At 49.9% G+C, this 6,076-nt stretch overlaps 1 protein-coding gene across 1 annotated transcript in view; it reads right to left on the minus strand.

Moving 5' to 3' along the window:
• SLC12A4 (solute carrier family 12 member 4) overlaps nucleotides 1–6,076 on the minus strand; it is a 30,722-nt gene that overhangs the window by 24,094 nt on the left and 552 nt on the right. The window lies entirely within an intron of this gene.

The raw sequence follows: 6,076 nt of genomic DNA on the forward strand, positions 1-6,076 counted from the left end.
CCAGGGGCAAGGCAGACCCCAGTCTCCACCCACCCAGCCTCCCAGGCTGGTGAGCCTATGCTTCAGCTCCAAGCAAACTCCTCAGAAAGAGGAGCCAGACACTCTTTTTTTTTCTTTTAAAAGAATTGTTTTATTTAACTTTACTTATTTTAAATTTTGACCAGAAAGGCCCAGAGTGAGAGAGAGAGAAAAAGTAAGAAAGCAAACCACCAGGTCCAGGACTCAAACCACAGTTGGCCATGTGGGAGTCCAGCACCTCAACCACCATGTCACCTGCTGGTCCCCTCCTTTTTTATTTTTTAAAGACATTATTTACTTATTTTTATTTATTATTATTTTGTAAAAATTATTTATTTGAGGACCAGCAGATGGCCTAATGGCTACGTCGCTGGACTCCCACATAGTCAACTGTGGTTTGAGTCCCAGACCCGTTGGCTTAAACTCACACTGGGCGTGTGTGCGTGCATGTCCAAGATCCTGAGAGGAGAATGGAGGAGAAGGGATTGCGGCATGGCCATCCCCCCTGGGGGGTGATTTCTTACTTTGTCTCTCTATCTCTCTCTGTCTTTCTGGTGAGTGCATGTGCCCTATAGCAAAATCCTCTCCTGGGGCTGGCAGGTGGTATGTAGGTTAAGGGTGCTGGACTCCACATGGCTGAAGATGCTTCAATTCCCAGACCTGGCGGGTTGCTTTCTCTCTCTCTCTTCCTCTCTCTCTCTCTCCCTCTCTGGTCAAATTTAAATAAGTAAATAAATGAAGTTAAAGAGAATTATCTATTATTATTTTATTCAAAGCAGGCATGCTCACCACAGAGAGACAAAATGAATAAGTCACCAAGTCCAGGAGCGAAACAGCAGTTGGCCATATGGGTGTTCAATGCCTTAACCAAACCACACCACCTGTCCCCTGGCCCCATATTATTCTTATTTTAATTTTGACCAGGTAAAGTGAGAAAGCAAGCTGCCAGGTCTGGGACTCCAACCCTGGTCAGCCATGTGGGAGTCCAACGCACCAACCACCACACCACCTGTCAACCCCCAGATGCTCCTTTTTTATAAGCCTGTATCAACTCCTGAAAGTTGACTGCTTTTCCTGCCCTCCTATCATCCACTCTTCCCTTTTTTCCTTCTTTTGTGCCTTGTGAGTCTGGGTGTCAGTCCCAGCTTTCCACCAAGCAGCTGGAAGGCGCCAAACACTCCTTTTCTAGATGCTAAGTCTTTTTAACCCTCCAGACAGCCTGGCAGCTGCACACTGGCTCAAGGCCTCACAGCAAACTTCTTGGTTCAAAGAAGCTACCTTGGGGTTGGATGACAGCAGTAAGCAATTTTCTCTCTCTCTCTCGCTCTCTTTTGGAGTGGTTTTTGCTACAGGGCACATGCACTTGTCAGAAAGACAGAGAGAGACAGAGAGACAGAAAGTGAGAAATCATACCCCCAGGGGGATGGCCACCGCTACAATCCCTTCTCCTCCATTCTTCTCTCAGGATCTTGGGCGCGCACGCACACACGCCCGGCATGAGTTTAAGCCACCGGGTCTGGTACTTGAACTGCCATTGACTACATGGGAGTCCAGCAACATAGCCATTACACCAACTGCTGGTCCTAGCAGTAAGCAATTTTAAGAGTAAAAGGGTTGGCATGATGTGTGGTGATGGAAGTGACAACAGAATTGTCATCACCAACCTAACCAGGACTATGCCCACCAACCTTTTCTGTTTAAATAGGCCACCATTAATTTCTCATTTGTAGCCAAGAGTGCTGACTGATGATGCATCCTCCTCCATCTGATACATCCTCCTGCTATCAGCATGGGGATGTATGTAACTTACTTTCTCAGGCCAACAACCTCTTAGCAGGCGCTGCCCTGTGGATTCTTTTTTTTTTTTTTTTTTTTTGGTAAAAATTAATTTACTTTATTTACTTACTTATTTTTATTTGAACAAAGAGGGACAGAGAGAGAGAGACAAAGTGAGAAGGCAAGCCGCCAGGTCCAGGACTCGAACCACTGTCGGCCATGTGGGAGTCCAGTGCCCTTAACCACTGAGCCACCTGCCGGCCCCTGTATTCTTTATCACCTAAGAAGACTGACAGGTAAAGTGTGCCCTTGACAATTTCCCGGGGGGAAGTCACCTCTCCTTGCCATAGCATGTGAAGGCAGCACATCTGCCTCTCCCAGCAACCTGGGCTAGCTCAGTCCGTCTGTTGACTGTATGTCGGTCAACGTCCACAGCACAGTGGACAACGGCAGCCGAAGGTTAAGTCAGCCCACCGAGTCAGGTTAAAGCCTGGTGGGGTTGCATAGCTCCTCACATGCCCTGATGACATTTGCTGTGCCCTCGGTGCTTGCTCAGGATCAGGATAAGGAGTTCCAAGAAAAATATAAAAACCCAGAACACTCCATCACATTGGTGGCCCTTCAGTGAGAAGCCTCTGACAAATGATTTTGGATTTTGTGGGGGGAAAAAAAGTGTCTCCCCTGAATAAATCAGATGCTTCATTTTGTTCGAAAATGGCAGCTCTACAGATTATCCTACTCCCTTTCTACCTTGGCTGCCAGGACTCTCCAAGCTAAATTTACTCCTTTGATACAGTCACCATCTGTCTCATCTCAGAGTCCTTGCCCCTTTCTTGGCATGGGTTTAATCTTCTTGACAATAACAGTCCGTTAGGGAGGCACTTTTTTTTTGAGAGATTTTCACTGTAGGGCGCGTGCGCTCGCCAGACAGACAGAGAGAGACATAGAGACAGAAAGCGAGAAATCACCCCCCAGGGGGGATGGTCACGCCGCAATCTCTTCTCCTCCATTCTCCTCTCGGGATCTTGGGCACGCACGCACACGCGCCCGGCGTGAGTTTTAAGCCACCGGGTCCGGGACACGAACCGCGGTCGACTACGTGGGAGTCCAGCGACATAGTCATTACGCTAACTGCTGGTTCCCAGGGAGCCACTTTTGTTGTTGCTGGGGTTTTTTCCCCCTTTCTTCCTTCCTTCCTTCCTTCCTTCCTTCCTTCCTTTCTTTCCTGACCCTTTTGTAGAAGTAGGTTGGAAATAAATTATAATAACCCTCAACTCATGTACTGCCACCTGCCCCACCACTTTGTCTCTGAGGAAACAGTACTAGTAACTAGAAAATAGAGAGCTGAGCACACAAGTCACCCTCCCCACCCCGCAAAATGCTAGTGGGTGATCCCCTAAGACCCACTGGATCTCTCATCCCTTCAGCCATCACTCCAGGATGCCTCAGAACTTTTCCAAGATCTGCTTCTAGACCTCAAGGCAACATTCCAGTCATTTGCCCTCTTTCTTATCAAGGAAAGTAAGGGTCAGAGGTTGAGAGGCAAGGTCACCCACTGGGAAGGACCAGACCTGGGTCCCAGGGCCCGCCAGAGCCAGGTGGGGTCTGAGCACCAGGTTCCCTGCCCCAGGGTGTACCCCAGAATGCAGCACAACCTTCAACGTAGAGAGGAATTTCTGGATATGTTATTTGGTCAGGTTATGCATACCCAGGCCTCTAACAGTTCAGACGGCTGACAGCCTGGCTTGGGTTCCAGGCCTTTCCCATGTGACCCAGGGAAATCTGCTTACCCTCTCTGTGTTTAGGGGCAGCTCGAGTGTGTGTTTGTGTGTGTGTATGTGTGTGCGTAAGGTCCAAGCAGTGACTAGATGTCGTACTGCCTTTGACTTCAGGGTGCCCATTAGGCCTCAGCTATTCCAAAAATTCCACAGCAGGTCTGGGCACGCCTGCCAGGCTAAAGCAGCTCATATGCCACCTAAGACCCTGTAAACTTGACCATGGCTTGGGGGCTGCCCGTAAGGTACACACACGTGTGTTCCCACCCACAACAACGAGCATACCAGCAGCAGGTGGGGAGCCCTGTGCACAGGCATCTACCTGGTATACTCTCCAGGACTTCCCCGTCCCTGTCCACAGGCTGGGGTGGGAAGAGCAAGGAGGCCTGTTTATGCTCTCAGAGCAGAGGTATGGATTTGAGCTGGAGGGCCCCAGGAGATGGACCTGAAGCTGACTGTTTTTGTGCCCTCTGACCTTTTGCAGTCCCCACCAAGAAGGATCAGAATCACTCACCGGGACTCAAGGTATCCCCCATCCTGCAGCCACAGCCAAGGTCTGGCAGAAAAGGAGGAGAAGAAAGAGGGGTAGTGGGAGGAGCTGGCCTAACCTGGAAGAATCTGGCAGGATTCAGCCAATGTGGCTCCAGATCCCTCTAGTTACCCTGTGAGGGACCAAGGCGGGGCCAAAGGCTCAGTTCTGCCTGCCCACTGGTCCAGGTAATCTTGGGGGTGCAGGGCAACCCAACCTCTGGGGAGAGAGATCCTCGCAGGGCTAGGGGAGCCGGATGCAAGCTCTTGCTCTGACCACTTGAATAGAGCTACAGGCAGACAAGGGCATGATGGAGAAGGGGGAAGGTACTTAGCTGTCAAGCCTGTAAAACCTCCATGATGGGGACCAGCAGATGACGTAATGGCTATGTCGCTGGACTCCCATGTAATCAACTGTGGTTTGAGTCCCAGACCCGGCGGCTTAAACTCATGCCAGGCACATGTGCGTGTGCGCTCAAGATCCTGAGGAAAAAGGAGGAGCAGGGATTGTGGTGTGACCATCCCCCCAGGGGGTGATTTCTGTCTCCCTGTCTTTCTGGCAAGCGCACGCACCCTATAGCAAAAACCTCTCCAAAACAAACAAACAAACAAACAAACCCTCCATAATGTCCACTAGTCCTGTGCCACTGACCTGTGCCACCTCCACACATGGCAGTCATGTGATACACACATCTAGCCATCACTCACATCAGACATGGACCAACTCAATTATGTCACTTGATTGAGTTGACAGGCCAGGGTCAAGATCATATCACCTAACACATGTCAACAACACACATTTCCTATCCATCTCCATCATGATTAGTCAGACATCACAGACATTTGTCATCTGTCATATCGCCATCCTCAGGAACCAGTAGCCATGAGAATGCCGTGGCCTGCCCCTGCCATCACCCTGTGATATCTCCAGTTACACATTTGCACAAGCTCAATTGTACATGCAGATGCCACTACACAGACACGTGGTATTGACAGTGTTTGAACTTCAAAAGTGGGGTCTGGCAAGAACAGCACCCTGGGGACCACTGGGGCTGGCAATGGAGAATGGGGCTTGGGATGGGGCAGTAAGTACCTGGGAGGAGGGATGGAACTTAAACTCTAGACACAGCCCTAACACCTAGGTTAAAAATTAAGGACCTGGGGGCCAGCAGGTGGCATGGTGGTTAAGGCGTTGGATTCCACATGGCTGACCACGGTTCGAATCCTGGACCTGGAGGCTTGCTTTCTCTCCTTCCCTTTCTCTCACTCTTTCTCTGGTCAAATTAAAAAATAATAATAACAACAAATGGAATTAAATAAATAAATAATCCTTTAAAAAAAAAGTAAGGACCTGAGGGGCCAGGTGGCATGGTGGTTAAGTCGCTAGACTCCCACATGGCCTGGCATGGCCCACCACCATTCAAGTCCCAGACCTGGTGGCTTGAAAGTCATGCCAGGTACCTGTGGATGGGGGCTTAAAATCTCAACAGGGATTGCAGCATGGCTGTCCGGGCTTAAAATCTCAATAGGGATTGCAGCGTGGCTGTCCCCCAGGGGGACAGAGTGATTTCTCACTTTCCGTCTCTGTCTCTCTTCTATAAGTGTATGCACCCTATGGCAAAAACCTAAAAAAATATTTAAGAAAGAGCTAGAATCTCACAGGGGCGCTTGATTTCCACCTGGCAAGTCTGGCAAGTAAGGTAAGGCTCCACACCTCCCTTTACTCTTTCCTAGGTGTGAATAACACTACCTACCCCAGGACGACATTGGGATAAAGGAGTTAATGGACTTACAAAGTCTGGACAGACAGCCCGGCTCCGTGAGCGGCCCACAGATGCCCACTGTACCTATACATCAACGCTGAGGTCAGAGTTCGCGGAGGCACACGGACAGGGTTAGGGAAGGGGAGGAATGTCTCAGACGTAGAGACGCTCCATCCCAAATGGGGAGTGCAGGCGAGAAGAGGGCGGGAGCGGTTC

The sequence above is a fragment of the Tupaia chinensis genome, unplaced genomic scaffold, assembly GCF_000334495.1.
Source record: "Tupaia chinensis unplaced genomic scaffold, TupChi_1.0 Scaffold000523_1, whole genome shotgun sequence".
Classification (NCBI taxonomy): Eukaryota; Metazoa; Chordata; class Mammalia; order Scandentia; family Tupaiidae; genus Tupaia; species Tupaia belangeri.